This window comes from Manis javanica, chromosome 5, assembly GCF_040802235.1.
Source record: "Manis javanica isolate MJ-LG chromosome 5, MJ_LKY, whole genome shotgun sequence".
NCBI classification, from domain to species: Eukaryota; Metazoa; Chordata; class Mammalia; order Pholidota; family Manidae; genus Manis; species Manis javanica.
Window position 1 is genome coordinate 11,996,832 of NC_133160.1, and position 23,881 is coordinate 12,020,712.

General features: G+C 36.4%; 1 protein-coding gene across 4 annotated transcripts in view; it reads right to left on the reverse strand.

Annotated features, from left to right (window-relative positions):
• The window catches only part of NCOA3 (nuclear receptor coactivator 3), a 132,938-nt gene that overhangs the window by 53,140 nt on the left and 55,917 nt on the right, over positions 1 to 23,881 (reverse strand). For 2 of the 4 annotated variants that reach the window (XM_073236477.1, XM_073236473.1), the window contains exon 2: positions 5,111 to 5,192. The exons of the other annotated variants lie outside the window; for them this stretch is intronic. The gene's annotated coding sequence lies outside the window, so the exon portion shown is untranslated. The remainder of the gene's footprint in view (positions 1 to 5,110; positions 5,193 to 23,881) is intronic. 4 annotated transcript variants of the gene reach the window in all.

Here is a 23,881-nt window from a genome sequence, read left to right on the forward strand (position 1 = left end):
ACCTTCTATAAAACAAGCAAATTATTATGAGGAAACTGATGCTAAGGTGAGACCAATACTACTCTTAGTTTCCATGCTAGAAAACTGACATCCTGTGTTTCTCACTTCATATTTAAGGGTTGTTATTTTTAGGTACACAATTGATGGAATTAACTTCAATTTTTCTAAAATTAAAGATAAAAAATTTAACCTAAAAGCAATTCACTTAAGTTGCTTGGTTCTTAAGTAACAGTTACTTTACAAGATTTCCACGAGTTTTATTCAATTAATTATAAGGCATAAAAGCTGAATTTATAATTAAATGTTTCTTTAAACTTTAGTAATTCAATTTCAAATTAAACTGAAGGACAGAGATACAGTTCTTACAAGTTAAAATGGCATTCATATGCTAGTAATTTTTTTAGTATCAAGAGTCTTTAATTCTTTAATAAAAGTTTTTTAATACTTTAATATCAAGATTCTCTAGAAGGCTATGATGGAACTTTAGAAATGAGTGTTAGTAAAATGTGTTATAAAGGCACTTGATAATGATCCTTCTCTTAACAATGTTTTCATTCCTTTATCCAACTATATAATGCTCTGATTTTAACTAAGATGACATAAAAATTGGTTCAAGAAATTTTCATGAAGTAAATCAATCAACTGGTAAGAGTCTGTACCTCACAGAGTTAATTTCCAAAACCATGATTGAAATCATAGCCTAAGATTCCAAAACGTCATGATTTTAAAACTTTGGTGGGTAAGGTTGAATTTTCTGTTGAATAACCAGACATATTTTCACTGCTAGAGAAATGTCACCTAAAAGATTAGTTCTTAAGGTATATTACTGACTTCACTGATACTTAAATTCCTCATGAATATTTTAAAAAGACAGCAACTTATATAAGATAAAGTTCACAAATTATAGAAAGAAAATGATCTGGTGTTTGCAAAGATTCAAGCTTTAGGTTCTAATTTCAGTTATACCACAAACAAGTTATACAACTTTAACAAATCCATTAGCTTTCCTTAAGCCTTTTCCAACCACGGGTCTTAGTTAAGAACAAGATGAGACAATGGTTGCAGGGATAGCAGTACATCATGGAAAATATAGTAAATGATTCTGTAACACCCTTCTACACTGACAGATAGCAAGCTCACTAGAGGAGGTTGAAGATTTAATAATATGGGTAACTGCTGAACCACTGTGTTGTTAATATTTGAAACAACATAAGATTATATATAATCTAAGATTGTATATAAGCTATATTTCAATAAAAACAGAAGAAATACATTTAAAAAAAGATAAGACATAAAAGTATTTTACTATTGAGTGTCATTCAGATTGGAGGTGAAAGGAAAAAAAGCAACTGAACTTGAAGGGATACCAAAATTAGTCAATTTAAAGAACAGAAAGAAATGATATTAAAGAAAGATGACAAAGCCTTAAGGATGCATGTGAAATATCAAAGGATCTAGCAAACATGTAATTGGAGTCCCAGAAGTAAGACTGAAGTGGGAAAAAAATACTTGAAGAAATAAATGGCCAAACTTCCCCAAACTTGATGAAAACACCAATTTATGCACTGAAGAAGCTCAGAGAATCCCAATACAAAGAAAAACAGACCTAAGTACATTTTAGTCAACAGTCAAACTTTTAAAAATCAAACAAAATCTTGAGAGTTGTCACAGGAAAAAAAGAGCATACACACAGGGAATGAGGATAAATATTACCGTTTCAGAAACTACTACAAAATAGAACATCTGTAAAAGGCTGAAATAAAGAACTGTTGATCCAGAATTTTATATCCAGTGAAACAGTCCTTCAAAAGTTAATGTGAACTAAAGACATTTTTAGATTAAAAAAAGTTGAGACAATTAGTCACAAACACATGAAAAATAAAAGGGTATCTATCCTGCAAACCAAGGAGAAAGGACATCAGATGAAAACTCCTATCTATGAGGATGAATGAAGAGCATCGGAAATCTCTTATTGCCAGATCAGTGGCTCTGCTTCCTTCTGATAACTGTCTTGAAGTCTAAGATTCTCATGGAAAAGACTACAGACGGTTTCAAATTTAGAATGGTTCAACTTAGAGATTTTTCAGCTTTGATGGTGTGAAAGTAATTCAGTAATTCTGAAATTTGAATTTTGATATTTTCCCAGGCTAGCAGTGTATGTGGTACTATACTTCTCTTGTATGCTGGGCAGCAAGCTGCAGCTTCCAGTCAGCCATGCAATCACAAGGGTAAACAACTGATATTCTTACAACAATTGTTTCCTTATGACCATACTGTACTTCCAGTACAGTATTTGATAAATTATATGAGATATTCAACACTGAACTATACACTTGAAAATGGTTGGAATGGTAAGTTTTATGTAAATTTTACCACAATTTTTAAAGTTAATGGGAAAGATCACTTTGGCATGATAGGGCACTATTTCCAGAAAACATTAAAGTGAAGGAGCAAAGTACAAGAGAATATATAATATGCTACCTTTTGCATAAACAAAAGAAAATAAGAACATACATATATGTTAGTCATTACAAAAACAAACAAAGAGGTTCCTCAAAAAACTAAAAACAGAGATACCATTGGACCCGGGAATGGGAATTCCACTCCTAGGAATTTACCCAAAGAAAATAACTTCTCAGATTCAAAAAGACACATGCACCCCTATGTTTATCACAGCACTATTTACAATAGCCAAGATATGCAAGCAACCTAAGTGTCCATCAGTAGATGAATGGATAAAGATGTTATACACAATAGAATACTACTCAGCCATAAGAAAGAAAACAAATCCTACCATTTACAACAACATGGATGGAGCTAGAGGGTATTATGCTCAGTGAAATAAGTCAGGCAGAGAAAGACAAATACCAAATGATTTCCCTGATTTTGTGGAGTGTAACAAGGAAGCAAAACTGAAGGAACAAAATAGCAACAGACTCACAGACTCCCAAGAAGGGACTAGTGGTTACCAAAGGGGAGGGGTGTGCGAGGGTGGGTGGGGAGGGAGGGAGAAGGGGATTGAGGGGCATCATGATTGGTGCACAGGGTGTGTGTGGGGTCACGGGGAAGACAGTGTAGCTCAGAGAGACAAATAGGGATACTCTGTGGCATGTTACTACAACTGATGGACAGTGACTGCAATGGCGTATGGGGGGGACTGAATAATAAGGGTGAATATAATAAACACATTGTTTTTCTTGTGAAACTTCCATAAGAGTATATATCAATGATACCTTAATAAAAAAAGAAAAAGAAAAAGAAACACAGAGAAGATGGACCAGAAAACATGGAAATTGGTTACCTATAAAAAATGGGAGAAGTGGGATTAGAATTGATATCAAAGAGAACATATATCTTTTGTATAATTCTGACTTTTGGAAACATGTTCACTTTCTACATATTCAAAAATAAAACCAATCAGAATGGGAAAGTCCATTAAAATTAAAACTTTAAATATAAACAAATAAATGGACCTGATTTCATTTAAAATGAATAGCATGACTACATCATGAAGGAGTAAAAGTAGAGAGGAAAGGGAAAGAAAAGAAGGAAAGAAGAGGGAGGGCTAACTCAAGTAATTTAAGAATATAATATTATTTCCTGTCAGTTTTGGGCAGGATGGTTGTGGGGAAATGGAGGGCTACATCCAAATCTTTCACTCTAAGTTCCTTTATTGTAGTGAAATGGGCAGAGCAATCTGAAGTTATTTTAGATGTATTACAGGATAGAGCAAATGAGTAAATGTACTGACAGTGATAAAGACCAGGGTATAAAAAGAGACATAAAAATCTGAAATGAGTAGTGCAACTAACAAAACTGGAAGATGGACAATAGATGTGTGATGGTGTCCATTTATGAAGTTGATAACTGTACAATGACCATGTAAGAGAATGACCCTATTCTCAGGAAATATAGCAGAAGTATTAAGGGAAAGAAGCACACTCTATGTAACTTAACCTCAAGTAATTCAAAAAAAAACAGAGAGTGCGCGTGTATATGAGTATCTGTGTGTAAAGAGAGTACAGAAGAGCACACACAAATAAAAATAATAAAACAAGTGGGTGAATCAGGCTAAAGGATATCCAGATGTTCTCTACACTCATAATTTTTGTACATTGGAAATTAATTCCAAGTAAAAAGTTACTTTCAAATTAAATAGTACAAAGATAGTTTGCTATTATATTCAGAATATAAGGGGTATATACCATAATTAACTGAACGATTTTATAGGGAAACAGCAAAAATAAGGCTGGAGGATTAGATTATCAAATAAAGGACTGTTTCAAATGTCAGAAAAGGGAGTTCGTATTTTTTTCTGTAACCCAGGGAATGGTAGCACAAAGCTTGGATCAGAACAAAGGCTTGATTAAAAGGATAAAATTTTCTAGCAAATTTCAAATGGATAGAAACAGAAGATAAGGTGTAGTAAAGGGACATTTTAACAAATATGAACATATAATTATGGGTTTTGCCTAGGAAACAAAAATTAGTAACAGAAAGTAGAACAAATATAAGAGACATGAAAATTGAAAACCAGATAAGGCCTGTTTACTGAATTTATCAAAGTGGGGTAGGATACAAAGATGAATTGGGTTTCAAGCCTAGCTAACCAGAATGACGTATTACTAAGAGAAAGAAATTTAACTAGCTAAGCAAAGCATAATTCCTTTCTCAGCTATCACACAATTTCTCTATTCTCATTTCTCCTATTCTGACATAATAAAGGGAGGAGAGGGGTTACATGAAATGCTATATGCCAGCACAAACAATCTGGGGAAAAATTAGTCTTCACAAAGTGAAATAGTAAAAACTGATTTTTACTAAATGCCATTAAAATATTCAAACATAAGAAAAAAGTGGACAAGAGGGTAGTGTCTCATATTAAACTGTAACACACAGTTGCCCTATTCTCCAAAAATGTTGTGGGTGTGTGTCTGTGTATGTATACATATATACTCATTCAAGACTATTCACACAACCAATATCATTAAAGAGAAAAAAAGAGTACATGAAGTATAATACAAGTTTAAGATTAAATCACAAAGAAAGCAGTATCTTTAGAAGGTAGTCAGAAAATTATGAAGGACTGAGTGAAGTAAAACTGAATTACCTGGCTAACCAGTCAAATGATGTTCAAGTAGGAGTTTATTTTTATTGGTCTCTGACTCCACTGTTCAGCAAGTATTCTGATCCTGAAGATAAAAAAAAGAAGGGGAGGAGGGATTGAATTGTATTTATTGCCCTTTCTTAATATATGTATTTGCATTAGTCACATACAAATTAACTCTTCCCATCTTTCCCTTCCATGGACATAGGAAATAAACCAAAAAAAAGCTATCAAGTACAAGGCCTCTTTATAGGAATTTGAGCTGATGCCATAATTTCCCTATATTACTACTTCTGCTTAAAATGTCAGGTATGGCAACAGGCACGTGAAAAGATGCTCCACATCACTAATTATCAGGGAAATGCAAATTAAAGCCATAATGAGATATCACCTCACACCAGTTAGGATGGCCAACATAGAAAAGAAGACTAGGAACAACAAATGCTGGCAAGGATGCAGAGAAAGGGGAACCCTCCTACACTGCTGTTGGGAATGTAAGCTAGTTCAACCACTGTGGAAAGCAACATGGAGGTTCCTCAAAAAACTAAAATAGAAATACCATCTGACCCAGGAACCCCACTCCTTGGAATTTACCCAAAGAAAACAACTTCTCTGATTCAAAAAGACATATGCACCCCTATGTTTATTGCAGCACTATTTACAATAGCCAAGATATGCAAGCGACCTAAGTGTCCATTGGTAGATGAATAGATAAAGAAGATGTGGTACATAACACAATGGAATACTACTCAGCCATAAGAAATAAACAAATCCTGCCATTTGCAACAACATGGATGGAGCTGGAGGGTATTATGCTCAGTGAAATAAGCCAGGCGGAGAAAGACAAGTAACAAATGATTTCCCTCATTTGTGGAGTATAACAACGAAGCAAAACTGAAGGAACTAAATAGCAGGAGACTCACACAGACTCCAAGAAGGGGCTAGTGGTTATAAAAGTGGAGGGGTGGGGGAGGACGGGTGGGGAGGGAGGGAGGAAGGGATTGTGGGGTATCATGATTGGTGCACATGGTGTATGGGGGTCATGGGGAAGACAGTGCAGCTCAGAGAAGACATATAGGGACTCTGTGGCATCTTACTGCACTCATGGACAGTGGCTGCAATGGGTTATGGGGGGGACTCCGTAATAAGGATGAATATAATAATTACATTGTTTTTCTTGTGAAACCTTCATAAGAGAACCAATGATTCCTTCAAAAATAAAATGTCAGGCATGGCATACACAATATATTATGTAAGTTTATAAACATGGAAAAGGCAAAGTACAGATGGAAAAAGTGATCAAACCAGATGAGTAATCTGAACATGGCATGTCCCCACCTATCCAAAAGGAATACTCAACCAAACAAAAATTAAAAACAATATTAATGTCCTAGTACAAACCAGTACTTAAATACCCACAGGATGGATGGATAAAGCAAGCAAGTAAAGATGGGGGCGATAGAAGGAGGGTGGGAGGATAAGACTTTAGCTGTCTTCTCCCCCTCTCGGGAAGGCTGCATTTAGGTCACTGGGAAGTAATATTTTGTAATGGGAAATGGGTTATGAGGGGCAGTTCTTCAAAAATAATCTGCACTAAAATACATGAAATATCTAAACAGCAGACTTTTACACTTGAGGATATGTGGAGCATGTTCTCCCGCAAGAAAAAAGTAAGCCAATAAAACATTCACCTTCATCTTGTAAATTTCAAAATGTAACAAAATAAAGCAATAGGCTGACTACCACTAATTCTAATGGTAGGTATATCAAGACAACCACGATAATTATGCCTTAAAGTTACATTCACGCTGGAATTGTCAGGTCTGTTGGAAAAGATGATACTTTCACAATTTCCACATAATGGAACATGTCACAGCCATGACCAATCCACATGGAGTAGATATGGGACAACCAACCACAATCGAGCTGCATGATATGAAAGGTCTGTTGCACTTTTGAAACTCAAATTATGAAGATGAGAAAATTGGGGTGGAGGGCCTCCACATGGGAAAAAGAGAAAAGAGGAAAATCCAGTGACTGGTGGTTACCACAGGGGAGGAGTTAAGGGAAGGGGGATAAACTGGCATACACATACACAGAAAAATCCAGGTAGTTTATCAGTGCCATGCAATTAAAGTTTTATAAAATGAGCCGATATATTTACTAACATTATCTATTATCACAGTATAGTCTACAGCTTATAACTGAGATATATGCCAAAAGTAAACTGGTTCTTGGAATACATCTTCTAATCCACAATGGTATAACTAGGTTGGTAGCATAATGGTTAAAGAGCAGAAGTTTTGGAGTCCACCAGATCTAGGCTCAGCTCCCAGGTCTCACTTACTAGTCGTCAGGTAACCTTAGGTCAACTCAAGACTTCTTTGAGATTTAGATTTTTCATCTTAAGATCATACCTCGTAAGGTTCTAGTGAAAATGCTTACTTATTAGTACCAAAAACACAAAAGCCCAATAAATAAAAACCATTAGCCAAACAAAAGACTACCTGACACATAAGAGTTTCCAAGCACATTCCAGTAAAAAATAGGAAAAGATGATGAGCTAACAGAAAGAGGAATCAGTAAAACAATTCCATTTACAATTGCATCATAAAGAATGAAGTACTTAGGGCACCCAGATTGGTAATAAGAAGTCAAACTGTCACTATTTGCAGATGACATGATATTGTACATAAAAAAACCTAAAGACTCCAAAAATACTAGAACTAATATCTGAATTTAGCAAAGTTTCAGGATACAAAATTAATACACAAAAATCTGTTGTTTTCCTATACACTAACGATGAACTAACAGAAAGAGAAATCAGGAAAACAATTCCTTTCACAATTGCATCAAAAAGAATAAAATACCTAGGAATAAGAGGATTAAAGATGGCGGGGTGAGAGGTGAGACAGAGGCTTCCTCCTAAAACCGCATAATACGAAAATATAATTAATACAACTAATCCTGAAAGAGCAATGGGAAAGATGACTACATCAAACTGCATACACCTGGAGAAAAGAATAAACCTCACAGAACATGGTAACATACCAAAGCCATGGCCCAGCGGTGCCCAAGCCCTTCCCCGACCCCAGCTCACTGGTGGGAGGAAGAAAAACTGAGCAGGAGGGAGTGAAGGCCTGGGACTGATGAATACCTAACTCCGGAGATCTGCTCTGGGAGCACAAACCTACATTTCATGGTGCTTTCATGATACTCTCGTGATTGGGGATTAGAAAGCTAAGACAGGCAGAATTCTGGAGAGACTGAGATTACAGCCTTTTGTGGAAAGCAGCAGGGATCAGTATCTGGCTGCTCTGGGATAAAAGAAAGGTGGGCAGTCTGAGAGACTTCCTAACAAGAAAGCCCTTAGCAAGAGAGCCACTAAAGAGGGAAGGATTTCACAGAGCTTACTGTTCAGGAGAAAAGACAGGTAGACAAAATTTTCCAGGTGCACTCTGCCCAGTAGGTTGGGAGCTTTCACGATTTCCAGGTGCTCCAGCTCCTTGGCTGGCTGCACAGCTCCAAGGACCCCCTCCATGATAGGCAGCCTACTGTGCCTTTCTCCCGGCCGCCCCACCTGCTCACAAACTGGCAAACCCTACCCTGGTATTAGGCCAGCCAAAGGGAAGACCTGTCTACAGCAACTACAAACACAAAGCATAGAGGCTTATACCTATATGCTCAGCCCACTGGTTCAGGCAGGGGAGACGGGCATAGCAGCAGGGAAGCAAGAAATAACTCTTTCCTCCCCCCAGGCACCAATACCGCTCCCCTGCAACCCCCGACATTGCTTCAGGAGCTAAGCAGCTCCAGAGAGTAGAGCTTCTGGGTACTAGAGGGCACCATATACAAATATGAAATGCCAAAGAAACCTTGTTCAAAGTAAAATTATGAATACAACTCCTGAGAAAGATTTAAATGACATCGGCCTCATGAATCTTCCTGAGAGGAATTTCAAAATAAAAATCATTAACATGCTCATGGAGGTACAGAAAAATATTCACGAACTCAGGAATGAATTCCAGTCGGAGATGCAATCGTTGAAGGGCACAGTGGAGGGTATTAAAAGCAGATTAGATATGGTGGAGGAGACGATAAATGAAATACAAACTAGAGAAGAGGAATAAAAAGAAGCTGAGGCACAGAGAGAAAAAAGGCTAAGAATGAAAGAATATTGAGAGGACTGTGTGACCAATCCAAATGAAACAATATTTGCATTATAAGGGTACCAGAAGAAGAGAGAGAAAAAAAGGGTAGAAAGTGTCTTTGAGGAGGTAATTGCTGAAAACTTGCCCAATCTGTGGAAGGAGATAGTCTCTCAGGCCATGGAGGGGCACAGATCTCCCAACACAAGGGACCCAAGGAGGACAACACCAAGACACATAGTAATTAAAATGCCAAAGATCAATGATAAGGACAGACTATTAAAACCACCCAGAGAGAGAAATAAGATCACATACAAAGGGAAGCCCATCAGGCTATCATCAGACTTCTCAGCAGAAACCTTAAAGGCCAGAAGGGAGTGGCATGATGTATTTAATGCAATGAAGCAGAAGGGGCTCAAACCAAGATTACTTTATCTGGCAAGATTATCATTTAAATTTGAAGGAGGGATTAAACAATTTCCAGATAAGCAAAAGCTGAGAGAATTTACCTCCCACAAACCTTCTCTACAGTGTAATTTGGAGGGACTGCTATAGATCAAGTGCTCCTAAGGTTTAATAGCTGTCACCAGAGGTAATAAACCCACAGTAAATAAAGTAGAACAGCTAATTACTAAGCAAAAGCAAAATTAAATGAACTATCCCCAAAGTCAGTCAAGAGATAGACAAAGAGTATAGAATATGATATCTAATATATTAAGAATGGAGGAGGAAGAAAAAGGAGGAGAAAAAAAAAAAGAACCTGTAGATTGTGTTTGTAATAGCACATTAAGTGAGTTAAGTTAGACTCTTAGACAGTAAGGAAGTTAACCCTGAACCTTTGGTAAACACAAATCTAAAGTCTGCAATGGCAATTAAGTACATACCTATCAATAATCACCCTAAATGTAAATGGACTGAATGCACCAATCAAAAGACACAGAGTCACTGAATGGATAAAAAACAAGACCCAGCTATATGCTGCCCACAGAGACTCTCTTCAAACCCAAAGACATACACAGACTAAAAGTGATGGGATGGAAAAAGATATTTCATGCAACTAATAGGAAGAAAAAAGCAGGAGTTATAGTACTTGTATCAGACAAAACAGACTTCAAAACAAAGAAAGTCACAAGAAACAAAGAAGGACATTACATAATGATAAAAGGGTCAATCCAACAAGATATGACCATTATAAATATCTATGCGCCCAACACAGGAGCACTTACATATGTGAAACAAATATTAACAGAATTAAAAGAGGAAATAGAATGCAGTGCATTCATTCTAGGAGACTTCAGCACGCCACTAACTCTGAAGGACAAGTCAACCAGACAGAAAATAAGGAGACAGAGGCACTCAACAACACATTAGAACAGATGGACCTAACAGACATCTACAGAACTCTACACCGAAGAGCAGCAGAATACACATTCTTCTCAAGGGCACACGGAACATTTTCAAGAATAGATCATATACTAGGCCACAAAAAGAGCCTTAGTAAATTCAAAAAGATTGAAATTGTACCAACCAGTTTCTCAGACCACAAAGGTATGAAACTAGAAGTAAATTACACAAAGAAAATGAAAAATCCCACAAACACATGGAGGCTTCACAACATGCTCCTAAATAACCAATGGATCAATGACCAAATAAAAACAGAGATCAACCAGTATATGGAGACAAATGACAACAATAATTCAACGATGCAAAATCTGTGGGACACAGCAAAGGCCGTGCTTAGAGGAAAATATATTGCAATACAGGCCTACCTCAGGAAAGAAGAACAACCCCATATGAGCAGTCTAAACTCACAATTAAAGAAACTAGAAAAAGAAGAACATATGAGGCCCAACATCAGTAGAAGGAGGGATATAATAAAGATTAGAGCAGAAATAAATAAAATCCAGAAGAATAAAACAATAGAAAGAAGCAATGAAAGCAAGAGCTGGTTCTTCAAGAAAATAAACAAAATAGATAAACCCCTAGCCAGACTTATCAAGTAAAAGAGTCTACTCACATAAACAGAAACAGAAATGAGAAAGGAAAAATCACTACACACACCACAGAAATACAAAGAATTATTAGGGAATACTATGAAAAATTATATTCTAACAAACTGGACAACCTAGAAGGAGTGGACAACTTTCTAGAAATACACAACCTTCCAAGGCTGACCCAGAAAGAAACAGAAAATCTGAACACACCAATTATCAGCAACGAAATTGATTTGGTAATCAAAAAACTACTTAAGAACAAAACCTCCATACCAGATGGCTTCACTGCTGAATTTTATCAAACATTTAGTGAAGACCTGATACCCAACCTCCCAACCTCCTTAAAGTTTTCCAAAAAGCAGAAGAGGAGGGAATACCTCCAAACTCATTCTACGAGGCCAGCATCACTGTAATACCAAAATCAGGCAAAGACACCACAAAAAAAGAAAATTACAGACCAATATCCCTGATGAACACAGATGCAAGAATACTCAACAAAATATTAGCAAACTGAATTCAAAAATACACATCAAAAAGATCGTCCATCATGATCAAGTTGGATTTATTCCAGGGATGCAAGGATGGTACAACATTTGAAAATCCATCAACATCATCCACCACATCAACAAAAAGGACAGAAACCACACGATCATCTCCATAGATGCTGAAAAGGCATTTGACAAAATTCAACATCCATTCATGATAAAAACTCTCAACAAAGTGGGTACAGAGGGCAAGTACCTCAACATAATAAAGGCCATATATGACAAACCCACAAGAAACATTATACTTAACAGCGAGAAGCTGAAAGCTCTTCCTTTAAGATCGAGAACAAGACAAGGATGCCCACTCTCCCCACTTGTATTCAACATAGTACTGGAGGTCCTAGCCAACAAAGAAATAAAAGGCATCCAGATTGGCAAGGAAGAAGTTAAACTGCCCCTGTTTGCAGCTGACATGATATTGTACATTAAAAACCCTAAAGAACCCACTCCAAAACTACTAGATCTAATATCTGAATTCAGCAAAGTTGTGGGATACAAAATTAATACACAGAAATCTGTGGTATTCCTATACACTAAACAATGAACTAGCAAAAACAGAAATCAGGAAAACAATTCCATTCACAGTTGCATCAAAAAGAATAAAATACCTAGGAATAAACCCAACCAAGGAAGTGAAAGACCTATACTCTGAAAACTACAAAAGACTCATGAGAGAAATTTAAGAAGAAACCAATAAATGAAAACACATCCCGTGCTAATGGATAGGAAGAATTAATACTGTCAAAATGGCCATCCGGCCTAAAGCAATCTACAGATTCAATGCAATCCCTATCAAAATACCAACAGCATTCTTCAACAAACTGGAACAGACACTTCTAAAATTCATATGGAACCACGAAAGACCCTGAATAGCCAAAGCAATCCTGAGAAGGAAGAATAAAGCAGGGGGATCTCGCTTCCCAACTTCAAGCTCTACTACAAAGCCACAGTAATCAAGACAATTTGGAACTGGCACAAGAACAGACCCACAGACCAGTGGAACAGAATAGAGACTCCAAACATTAACCCAAACTTGTATGGTCAATAAATATACCATAAAGGAGCCATGGATATACAGTGGAGAAATGACAGCCTCTTCAACAACTGGTGTTGGCAAAACTGGACAGCTACATGTAAGAGAATGAAACTGGATCACTTTCTAACCCCATACACAAAAGTAAATTCAAAATGGATCAAATACCTCAATTTAAGTCATGAAACCATCTTAGAAAAAAACATAGGCAAAAATCTCTTGGACATAATAAACATGAGTAACTTCTTCATGAACTTATCTCCCCGGACAAGGAAAACAAAAGCAGAAATGAACAAGTGGGACTATATCAAGCTGAAAAGCTTCTGCACAGCAAAGGACACCATCAATAGAACAGAAAGGCATCCTACACTGTGGGAGAATATATTCATAAATGACATATCTGATAAAGGGTTGCCATCCAAAATAGATAAAGAGCTCATGCACCTCAACAAACAAAAAGCAAATAATCCAATTTAAAAAATGGACAGAGGAGATGAACAGACACTTCTCCAAAGAAGAAATTCAGATGGCCAACAGGCACATGAAAAGATGATCCACATCGCTAACCATTAGAGAAATGCAAATTAAAACCACAATGAGGTATCATCTGACATCAGTCAGGATGGCCACATCCAAAAGACAAACAACTCAAATGTTGGCAAGGATGTGGAGAAAGGGGAGCCCTCCTACACTGCTGGTGGGAATGTAAATAAGTTCAACCACTGTGGAGTGTAAGAACAAAGAAAAAACTGAAGGAACAAAAAACAGCAGCAGACTCACAGAACCCAAGAATGGACCAATAGTTATTACCAAAGGGAAAGGGACTGGGGAGGATGGGTGGGAAGGGAGGGACAAGGCGGGGAAAGGGGCATTACGATTAGCAGACATAATGAAGGGCGATGGCACAGGGAGGGCTGTATAACACAAGAGAAGACAAGTAGTGATTCTATAGCATCTTACTATGCTGATGAACAGTGACTGTAAATGGGTATGTGGTAGGGACTTGATGGGGGAAGTCTAGTAACCATGTTTCCCATGTAATTGTAGATTAATGATATCAAAATAAAAAGAAAAGAAAAGAAAATACTTAGGAATAAACCTAACCAAGAGGTGAAAGACCTATACACTGAAAACTACAAGACACTCATGAGAGAAATGTAGACACTAATAAGTAGAAATACATCCCTTGCTCATGGATAGGAAGAAATATTGTCAAAATGGCCTAAAACAATCTACAGACTCAATGCAATCCCTATCAAAATACCATAGCATTTTTCAATGAACTAGAACAAATACTTCCATAATTCATATGGAACCGCAAAAGACCCCGAATACCCAAAGCAATCCTGAGAAGGAAGAATAAAGCAGAGGGGATTACGCTCCCCAAGTTCAAGCTCTACTACAAAGCCACAGTAATCAAGACAACTTGAAACTGGCAAAAGAACAGACCCATAGATCAATGGAACAGAATAGAGAACCCAGATGATAAACTCAACCATATATGGTCAATTAATATATGATAAGGGAGTCATGGATATACAATGGGGAAATGACAGCCTCTTCAACAATTGGTGTTGGCAAAACTGGACAACTACATGTAAGAGAATGAAACTGGATTATTGTCTAATCCCATACACAAAAGTAAACTCAAAATGGATCAAATACCTGAATGTAAGTCATGAAACCATAAAACTCTTAGGAGAAAACATAGGCAAAAAAACTCTTGAATATAAATATGAACAATTTTTTCCTCAACACATCTCCTCAGGCAAGGAAAACAAAAGCAAAAATGAACAAATGGGATGCATCAAACTAAAAAGCTTCTGTACAGCAAAGGACACCATCAGTACAACAAAAAGGCATCCTACAATATGGGATAATACATTCATAAACAACACATCCAATAAGGGGTTAACATCCAAAATATATAACTTACATGCCTCAACACTCAAAAAGCAAAAACCTGATTCAAAAAATGGACGGAGGATATGAAATAGAGAATTCTCCAAAGAAGAAATTCAGATGACTAACAGCCACATGAAAAGATGCTCCACATCATTAATCATCAGGGAAATGCAAAATAAAACCACAATGAGTATTACCTCACACCACTTAGGATGGCCAACATTCAAAAGACAAGGAACAACAAATGTTGGCGAGGATGCAGAGAAAGGGGAACCCTCCTACACTGTTCATGGGAATGTAAATTAGTTCAACCATTGTGGAAAGCAATATGGTGGTTCCTCAAAAAACTTGAAATACCATTTGACCCGGGAATTCTACTCCTAGGAATTTACCCAAAGAAAACAAGATCTCAGATTCAAAAAGACATATGCACCCCTGTTTACTGCAGCACTATTTACAACAGCCAAGATATGGAAGCAACCCAAGTGTCCATCAGTAGATGAATGGATAAAGAAGATGGGGTACATATATACACAGTGGAATAGTATTCAGCCATAAGAAGAAAACAAATCCTACCATTTGCAGCAATATGGATGGAGCTAGAGGGTATTATGCTCAGTGAAATAAGCCAGGCGGAGAAAGACAAGTATCAAATGATTTCACTCATTTGTGGAGTATAACAACATAGCAAAACTGAAGGAACAAAATAGCAGCAGACTCACAGACTCCAAAAAGGGACTAGCAATTACCAAAGGGAACGGAGTGTGGAAGGAGAGAAAAGGGGATTAAGGGGTATTATGATTAGCACACATAATGTAGTGGGGTCACAGGGAAGGCCGTATAGCACAGAGAAGACAAGTAGTGACTCTACAGCATCTTACCATGCTGATGGAAAATGACTGCAGTGGGGTGTGTGGGGAGGACTTGATAACATGAATGAATGTAATAACCACAGTGTTGCTCATATGAAACATTCTTATGATTGTGTATCAATGATACCTTAATAAAAATAAATAAAAATTAAATTTTTAAAAAAACAGGAGAAAACATCATTAGTTTTACGTTTTAAATGAATCCGATGTTTTATAACTTTAATTTTTATGCTGTCTAATTAAAGGAAGACAAAGGGGGAATGGTCAGCAGAACGTCTGTAAAAAGAAAAAAATCCAAGGTTGTCTGGCCTTGGCTTTAAATTATGTTTCACTTCAGAAATGGTTCTTTTGTTGTTGCTTTTTATGGGCGACAGGGGGCGGTCACATGGTGGGGTTAATTCCTACAGAACCAGAGGGGTGGGTAGGAAAGAATTTCAGTCAGAATGTACCTAGTACCATAAAGACTGACCCAGGAAACAAGCACTGCTGCCCAGTGTAACAAGCTAGCAGGAGAGCCCACATTTACACTCAAGTATTACTGTCCTCTTGGTGAGAACAATCTGGAAGAATGCTGATCCAGCCAGTGTGTACCCCATATATCCCCAGGATCCAAAGAAACACCACCTGCAAAATCTCCCCTCCCAGGAAATGTGGGGTTGTACTAGAGAAGTACCCAAACAGTCACAGATCTTCGATTGGCTTGCCTACCAGGAACCTAACAGGGGCAGATGGTCTAAGCAGTACTATACAGCAGGATCATGTAAAGTATGGAACGAGGAAGAAAAGTCCTAGCAGATTTCTTTGGAACTGTATATTTTTTATCTCTATCAAAAACAAGTTTATTCTTACCCCTTTTCATAATTTAGACTTTAGGCAATCACACATGCAAAAATCAAATCACACTGACCAAAAAAAAAAAAAACGACACATCCCCAAAATACTACATATCTGAGAAAAGGCTAAGAGGGGTGGGAGGGCACATGACACATGGATACATTATATATTCTACTAGAATTAACAAAAAGGTGACTGATGAGATCCACATTATCAAAACCCTACCACTAGAAAGCTAATGGGGGGGGGGGGAGTGTCAAACCAAGCTTTGTTAATAATAGCTAGTCTGAGATGCGCCCCAAGGCCAGAACAAAGAATCTGGGGGAGGAGAGTTGACAGAGAGTAAAATCCAAACTATAAAATGCTAATGCTTGGAAACATCAATCAGACAGAAAGAAGGCACTGAATATTATGTTTTTCTTTTGTTGTTAAACACGGAAGAGGGCAAGGACTCTACTATTACATTAAACTCATTGTTCTTTCCATGCTGCAGCAGGCAGTGCTACCAGGACTCCCTCCCTCAGTTCCCTAAGACTGTAGAAATGGGGAATCACCTTCTTTGGGAAAAGACAGCTGTTGCCCACTCATCTTCAAAGCACTACAGAAGATTGTGTGTCAATTAAATTGCAGGTTAACGGTTACATAACATTGTAGTAAATTAAATTTAACATTTTTTTGCAGGTAAGATTATTTATCAAGTCATAAACTTATCCTTTGTCAAAACTGTAACAGATTTTACTTGTAACAATCAACTGCAACCAATCTGTACCTATACTGAAAGGAAAAAAACAGATGTAAGTTAAGAATCATTTGAAACTTAAAATTATATAGAAAGGTGCCAGTTGTTTTGAAGCTGTATAAACTTAACTTAGTAAAAAGAATTTTTTACTTAGTCCATTATTGCATGTTAAGTAAGTACGTAGAAATGTATTTGGTTACCAAGACTACATTGGTAATACACTGATGAAAAACTTTTAGATACCACAATCTTAGACAAGGGTGGAGGCAGGAATTATGTCAAGTTACAGTATATGCATGTCTGGTAAAATAAGGATGGGAAAAAAAAATTTGATATATACTAGAAATGACCGAGTTAATTTATAGTAAATTATTCTATGCAATCATTCAATAAATTATAATAAATGTTTAGTTCTATATGGAGTCAATCTGAAATTTTTAAATGACCAGTACCAGTGATTTTGTATGAGACATTTAATTGAAGCAAATGCTTGCTGTGTATCTTTTAGATATCAGGCACTGCAATGGCACTCAGCATAAGCAAAAAGATTGTTCCTGTCATTAATTAGGAAAGGAAAAGCAGGTGTAAATAGCCACTATAGTCCCTGAATGAAAACTACATTCATTAAGCATTTGTTGAGCATCAACCTGCTTACACTGAACCAGACACCAAACATACAAGGAAGCAGTCAGGATAGAAGAACTGTCCTGCCTTTTTCATAGCATTGCTGTGGTAATTGTAAAGCACTATTTAAATGTGAATGCACAACAAATCCAAAACCATTTGCCTCAGCCAAAAGAAAAAACATTACTAATAAAATTTGTAGATAATTTCTGCATTTTCCATAGTTACCATTACGAAAATGCCATTTGAGTTTCTTTATAAAGAAGACAAAAAAAAAACTTTTGTAAAATGTTAGCCATTTATGTGGAAATTACATGAAAACATAGGAAGTATCAAAGGGGTATATAAAGGTTGCTGAAAATTAAAGCTATTTTTGACTCAACATATCCAGGAAATTATGCCACACGTTTTGCTTACACACAGTACTACCCACTGATAAACAATGGTGGTAAACTTAGCCATTTGCATTCTTTTAATTACCTTGAGGTTAAGGGGAAAATTTAAAAATCCTGTTGGCAGACCAGTTTATTAACAGGCCCCGAATCTTTGGCTGAGTCGTAGTTAGTAATGACACGGTTACTAAAACAGGCATACAAGGCAAGCCAGCCGCTTGCCAGTGCTTGTTCTGCCTCCTTCTCCCGCCTCTCTTGGAAAAACTGCATGCAGTGCTGCACGATCACACAAAATAAATACAGGAAAGGGGGTGGGAGAGTTGGGTGGGGAGGTAAGCGAAGCTTGGGCTCTACCAGTGGAAGGCGTTCCACAAGAATTGCTACAGGGTCAAAAGTTTACAGTGGTTTCAATTTCACCTTTTAGCAACCAATCAGGAAACAGAAATTGCTTGCTGACCCCTCAGGCTGCAAATGAACATTAACCCATTGACTACCAGGATTGCATATATTCCTTTCCTTGAAAGGTTTTCCTTTTTTCTTTTTTTCTTTTTTATTTGGGGGATGGAGGCAAAGAACATTTTAAGTTCAAGGTGATAGTTTTGCTTAAAACCATGTATTTTAAACAGGTGTTTAAGAGGAGAAATGATCAAGTAATTAATTATCTTTCTCCTTGAAATCAGAGTTTCCTTATCCTGTAGTAGCTAACAGACCAATAATTAATGCTATCAAAACAAAGAGCTAACTTCGGCAGGTTAAGGAGACAGATTTATATCCATGACGTCGCAATTCTAAGAACAATTCCCAATATGACAAAAAATCATGCTGATTGTATTTCCAGTAAATGCTTTAAAAATAAGTCATAATGAAGACATTTAATTAAAGTATCTACACCCCAATTTTTATTTGCACATATTCCCCACCTCTTCTCTAATTATTAATATAAATATTCAACATGCCTGTCCCTTTTCACACTGTACATACCAAAATGCAGGTACAGCTCCTAAGGTTTAAGCTTTCTTTTCCTGTATTTCTCTTCTCCGAACACTTCAGTACCCAGAAGTAAGCCTCTATACAATAAACTCAAGAGTGAACCCTTTGGCAATAGGCACAACTATTTCTTAATTCATCTCTTAATATAAATGTCCTACAAATGCAAAAAACACCAATAAAGTAATCCATTAAATACTATTTTGACATTCTATATTTAACATTGAGCAAGGTTAAAATGAGTATCTGTACTACCTACACCTTAACTATCCTGCATTTAAAAATTAGACCTTTATAATAACATTACATGATAAAAGTGAAACAGCTATATTAACTGCTCTAAATAATCATATGTGTGAATCTGCAGTTAGCAATATTTCTCATTAATATAAAGTAGTCAAATTTTGGCAGTTTTATTGACCTTAATTTAAACTTATATTTAGAAACCCCTGTAGGCACTACCACTGCCTGGGAAAATTATTTCATGTAGGATATTTGTTTTCTTATCCAAACCGGCAAAGTAAGACCACTCCAAGTATACAACCAATATACAAAAGTGTCTTACTTAATGTATAACTGCTAAAAGGCCTCAAAATAAATTTAGTATATAAAGTTTCCATAACAGTTTTATGTCAGTTATCACAGTAACTAAAGAAGCTTGATGCTGATATATTTTTAATTCAGTATTTAAAAAATGATTTTCTAGTAACAATTCCCACACCTTCATGATTTAAGTTTATTCATATTTGCCATAAAAAATATACATTTAAAGTCTAGTTTTTTTAACATGGCTTACAGAAGCTCTTTTTATATAGTATATTAAATTAGAGGAGTCTTCTGTGTATCTTCTTTTTACAAGATGGCCTCATTTTGAAAGAAAATGGTTGCTATAAAATTTTACATCAAGTCAGCATGTTGGCAAGAAGCTTTTTTGTGTTCTGAATTTGATTAATACAAGCCAAGGTCACTTCCTGAAAGATGCCTACCACTGCAGCTGCAGGCAAACTACACTCCAGCAGCTCAAGGCTGGGGGAAGGGAATGGGTGGCATTCATTAACACTGAGACAGGATTCCATCTCCACCAGCACCTATACACAGAAGGGGAAACGGGAAGATCCCAGGATTCCTAGCACATAAAGATTAAAATATTTCTAATCCTTACTATTTAAAAACAAATTTTATTCAGTATGTATAATGATCGTGTCAAAATGTTATCAAAGATAGTCTCACTGCTACAGTATGTTAAAACATTTCATAATACCAAGCAAATTATCTAATACCAGATACTGAAGTAAACTTAGTATTCAACACAATAGACCTGTACTTGCGATACATAACGCCTACAAAGGAAAATACAGGCCCTTCAAGAAAAAAGCCAAAAATTCAAATTTCTCCTATGTAAATACATGTGCTAAGTCATTAAAGTAGAAATCCAAAACAAAAGCCTATGTTGCAAAATACTTGAAGTTTTGAGCTGAAATCCAATTTAATTTTCCTCTTACCAACATTAATACAAGTATTATTGTCTCTGTCCACAAACATCATCAAAATATACATTATCAGCAACTAAGACACACCCTCTCCCTTAAAAGCAAGATTTAATTGAGCAGTTACTATGTAAAGCTAGGAAATCATACTAAGTACTTTCTTTAACTGCCTTCTTTGAGGTTCTGTATACATTTCAACTGAGAAAAATATAAGGTAGAGTCAGGAACTCTGTATGTTCCTTGTAATTTTCTTTCTTATTTTCTATGTAATCTTGAATAAATTAGATTGATTTTGTGTGCCTCGTTTTTCCTCCCTACCAAGTGGGAGTTACATGCTTGAACCATGACATTCTACAAAGACATATAACCAGTAAAAGCACCTTTATGTTTTTAATGGTTATCTAAAACACAAAACCTTTTTTTCTTAATCGTCTGCATGATCAAAGGCATTGTATTTCCAGTCTACATAAAAAGGGAGGGGAGAATATAATTTTCTCCCTCCCTATGTTCCTCAACCTTTTGACTGACGTTTGGCTCAAAAGAATTCAACAACAACAAAAAATGTACAGATGTTAGGATGTTCAAGTTCAAACAAATACCACTAAATTTTTTTTTTAAGTCTTTTACCTTTCAATGACTGGCAGGGAAAGGCTATAATTCAATGGGCACAGAGTTTTCTGTGTATGTAAAGGGCTCTCTAAGTCATGTAAGGAAAAGGAAGGCAACCAAGTAAAAAATACTATGAGAAGTCCCTGAATTCAGAAAATCTAAGGGCTGGGCAAGGCAAAGGAAATCATTCAAAAGAATTCAACAGGATTTAATCATATGCCCTTGAAATGGGACTAATCTAAACATGAACAAAAGGTAAGATTTAATTAATTATTCATATATCTCCTCCCCAGGACTCCCTTATGAGTACTGAAGGAGGGATAAGTTTTTCTTCAGTTTCTCCAAGCCTCTTTGTATACTTTTTTTCCACCACATGAATTACTCCAAAGCAAACTCAAAACAAAGCACATAGTTAAACAGTAGCTAGCTAGCTTCTTGCCATAGACTAATCATTCTCCATCTCCAACAAATCATTCTTCTCCCCTGGTTTTATCCAAATACCCAGTGTGTTCTTCACTTGGCAAGCAAAACAAAATGAACTGGGGCCACAGCAGCCAGTGCCTGCTCTTCTTATACCACTGCAGCTTCGATGCCAAAAACAGAACCTGAAAGGAAATATTGACTATAAAATAAACACAGAATACTCGCCTTCACATCTTCTTGTTCTGCCAGAATGGTTCACAGACACAAGTTTGAGAATCACCCTCTAAAATTCAGAGTAAGTGTTTAAAAAAGAGAAAGAGAAAGATTCAAGTATTTTCTATAGCATCAAACTGGAGAGATTGGCTATCCCATAATTTTAAAATTCTACTAAAAAAATACAAAGTACTATACTATATGTAAAATGTATTATTACTCAGTAATAATGTAACTATGCCATATGCTTACTCTTTTAAAAGCACATTAGACTATAAGCCTCAGCCATATCTCTCAAGTGAAAAAGCTAATACCTGATTATTATAGTGCCTAACACACAGCAACAATAAGTATAAATCATCCATTCATTTCACAAATGTTTGCTGAAATTATACCATACTCTACAGTAATGCTATTCTATGTTCTGTAGATAAAAAGCTAAAACAAGTCATGAGGTCCTCATAGAAGTCCTTAAATTCAATAAGCCTAATCCCAGGAAGGTAAGGTGCTCAGAGGAGTTCCAAAAGACCTAACCACATGTTTTTGAGATGGAATAAATTCTAAAGATGGTCAAAGGATAAAATCACAGAGATTACATTTTATTGGATATTAACAACAAATAGGTAAACAAGTATTTCCAGAAAGTGGTAAGTGCCGCAAAGGAAATAAAAAGGGTGATATGATACAGAAAAGAGAGAAAGAGAGGAAGAAGGAAGTAATTTCAGATCAGGGAAGGGCTCTCTGAAGATCAACATTTAACCAGAAAATTAATCTGAGAGCTGAAAGGAACCAACTATGCAAAGAGGATTTCAGACAGATGGTATTGTGTATGATGGCACTAATAGACAATGAAATTAACTAATTATTATTAGTCAATTATCTATTTATTATCATTAAGTCCAACAGTCTCAATCTTCCCACTTCCAGCCCAGGACCCAGTGTAGAACAATGGGAATTTGAATATATGTGCTAAAAAGATAATCTGCCTAAAAAGTAACATGCTTCATTTTAAGACTTAAGCTTAACAAAGTCATTTTAAAAAATCATACTTAAAGCCAGCATAAAACAGCTTTCTAGGGAGTATTAGTAATGGAGGGGGCAAGGAAATACGACTAAAAACCAATCTTATTCAATGGCTCTGGAGGAAGAAGATTGAAATTCCAGCTCTCCTAATTACTAAGTATATTACTACCAGTACCTGTCTCTTCCTCTATCTCTTGCCCTACCTATCTCATATGGCAGTTACGAAGACTGAATGACTGAGATCTTCACCAACATGGTCAGAAAAAAACATGTCTCCAGGTGCAAAAAAATAAAAACCCTACCCAGTCATTAAGAGACACTCCCAGGGCATCACACTTGAGTTTATTTGTTCTTATTTACACCCAGCTTATCAGAGTTGTATGTATCTCATTTCCCAACCGCAAATTAAAAGAGACTATTAGAAGCAATAAAGTATTGAGTATTGACAACAGCAAGAAAGTACATGGCTGGCAAACAATAATGAAGGAAAATAGGAAAAAAACAAAAAGCAAACACAAAAACTCTTAAAATGATCTAGACTCCAGAGTCTATTTAGCCAAAAGAGAAATAACTCTGGTTAATTTGGAAGATACAAGAGGTTTCACCCACAGCAAAAAATAATAATGCTTCTAATGTCCTGAATCATTAATATTAAACACACTTAGCACACTACTTGAAGAGGATAAGTGTAAATACACTTAGGGATTTCCATTTCTGAAGGTTAAATTTTTACATGCGTTGTGCCTTAATGTTGTGTTTTTGGCTATGTACAGTAAGTATTTCACAATAGGCTTCTCTGTACCCTTTTTCTCTATTCCCAGCTACTCTGCAGAGTGGTGCTTAGAAGCAATGGAATGGTCAAAAGACGAGAAGCAAAGGTTACAACACCATAGAATTCAGATGATCAACAGTGGGGAGTCCAAGTTAAGGCAAGAAGGGGTTTCCA